Raw genomic sequence first — 2,358 nt, 5'->3', positions numbered from 1 at the left:
AAGTGTTAAGTCTTAAAATGACCTTGTCGAATCACATGACTTATTCCATAAGCAGGTTCCCCCCCTTTTTTTTTGCTTTCCTTTTTTCTTCTGCAGTTGTCAGTCATCATGCTACATTCCGTGGTGATCTGGGGAAAAAAAAAACGCAGATGCTTAATCAAGGTCTGAAAAGTGTGAGGCTCCTGCTATCTCAGGAGTCCATGTGCAACTGTCCTGAGTATAAGAACATTGCATATAGAAGACAGTCTGTTGCTGAACGCTGACTATCTACAAAGCTCTGAGAGTGGTGCGTCCCTTTTGAGTCTCCTCTCTTTGCAATAGTAATACTGAGTATTGGATTTGCCTCGATGTTGTTTGCTTGTCCTCAAGGCATCATGGCTGGTTTGAGCCATACCTTGGAAGCCTTTGCTTGAAGAACAGAAGAGCCTTGCTGATCCATGCTGTGATTTGTTGGTGTTGTTGGGTGTGTTAGTGGTTTGAGTGCTCTGCATTTTCCCAACTGCCTGAGAGACCTCCAAAGACACATCCTGTGAGCCTAATCAGGTAAGAGTGGGTGAATAACAGAGCAGTTGATTGGGGGTTTTGCATGACATTGCATCAGAATTGACTTTACTAGAGCTTGATTGTGTGGCAGAGGAGGACACTGGACCTGATGAAGAGTTTCAAGAGTATTTTCTTAGAGATTCTAGGGCTTTACTTCTACATTTTCCAAGGGCTTCATTTTCTTCAGAAAGATTATTGCATTTATCTAACTGCTAAGTGTCTACTATCAAGGTAACACCATTTTTGTTGCATGATGGCTCAGGCCTTTTCTGAAAGCCCCACAGTTTTGATATCCAATCTCTATATGTGGCAACTTTATCTGTCACTCTAATTATTCTACTTAATATGTTCTCTGCTTCATTTTTGGGACAGTATGTTGCAATCAGTGATACTGCATGACTCAATACCACATAGGCATAATCCAAGGTCTGTTTCACCTGCATGGTCCCATAAGATTCCTCCCAACATCATTACCTGCTTGTAAAGGATCTTCGATAGAAAGCATTGACAGCCAGTAGCCATCAAGCATATTTTTCTGTACTTCATCTTTAGCCACATAGGAACCACCATCCTTTATCTGGATGCCAGTCTTTAAGTAATTGAAGTGCCATCAATATAATTCAAAAAACTCTATTAAAGGACACCATAGTTTGTTTTGGGGATGGAAGCATCTTCCCTGGGATGTAACTGAAGGAAATTGCCTGCTATTAAAAGGAGACTATAAGCACCAATTCCACCTGCAAATACTTCATTAAGGTCCCTCTGTAATAAAAACTGTTTCAATACCAAAGCCAAGTATGGCAATACAGGATATTTCTTAGCAAAATCTTTAATGAGGTCTGCTGCTCTGATGTCACTCTGGTCCTTAAAGTTGATATCGACGTTCACTACAGTCAAAGAATCTGATAATTTAATAATAGGAACCATTCCTTTGTCTATAACTTTGATGGAATCCTCATCAGCAACTTTTTGTTTGAGAAGGGCTTCTTCCAGGGTCCAGAGAGGCAGGTTCTCCCACTTCCCAAACACCACAAGATCGATGTCACTCATAGGTAAATACAGGCAAGTTTTAAAACTTCCAAATATCTGGACATCAGCACTGGGCCAGAGCTCCTTAATCACATTATCAATCTGTGATATGCAAAGACTTCATCACATTGATTACATTCATAAGGTTTCTCTCCTGCACATTTTCTTTTTTTTTTCCTTTTTTTATTATTTTCTTTATTTACATTTCAAATGCTATCCCGAAAGTTCCCTATACACCCACCCACACCCTTGCTCCCCTACTCACCCACTCCCACTACTTGGCCCAGGCCTTCCCTTGTGCTGGGTCATATAAAGTTTGCAAGACCAAGGGGCCTCTCTTCTCAATGATGGCCGATTAGGCCATCTTCTGCTACATATGCAGTTAGAGACACAAGCTCAGGGGGTACTGGTTAGTTCATATTGTTGTTCCAACTACAGGGTTGCAACCCCCTTCAGGTACTTGGGTACTTTCTCTAGTTCCTGCATTGGGGACCCTGTGTTCCATCCAATAGCTGGCTGTGAGCATCCACTTCTGTGTTTGATAGGCACTTGCATAGCCTCACAAGAGGCCGCTATATCAGGGTCCCTTCAGCAGAATCTTGCTGGCACGAGCATTAGTATCTAGGTTTGGTGGCTGATGATGGGATGGATTCGCAGATGGGGTTGTCTCTGGATAGTCCATCCTTTCATTTTAGCTCTAAATTTTGTCTCTGTACCTATATCCTTTCATGAGTATTTTGTTCCTTATTCTAAGGAGGAATGAAGTATCCACACAATGGTCATCCT

At 41.7% G+C, this 2,358-nt stretch overlaps 1 pseudogene; it reads right to left on the bottom strand.

Annotated features, from left to right (window-relative positions):
• Positions 1–263: 263 nt before the first annotated feature.
• Positions 264–2,358, bottom strand: part of LOC110315584 — a 2,509-nt pseudogene continuing 414 nt past the window's right edge.

This window comes from Mus pahari, unplaced genomic scaffold (genome assembly GCF_900095145.1).
Source record: "Mus pahari unplaced genomic scaffold, PAHARI_EIJ_v1.1 scaffold_10093_1, whole genome shotgun sequence".
Taxonomy (NCBI): domain Eukaryota; kingdom Metazoa; phylum Chordata; class Mammalia; order Rodentia; family Muridae; genus Mus; species Mus pahari.
Note: the sequence above shows the minus strand (reverse complement) of the source record. Positions and strands in the feature narration are given on the sequence as shown.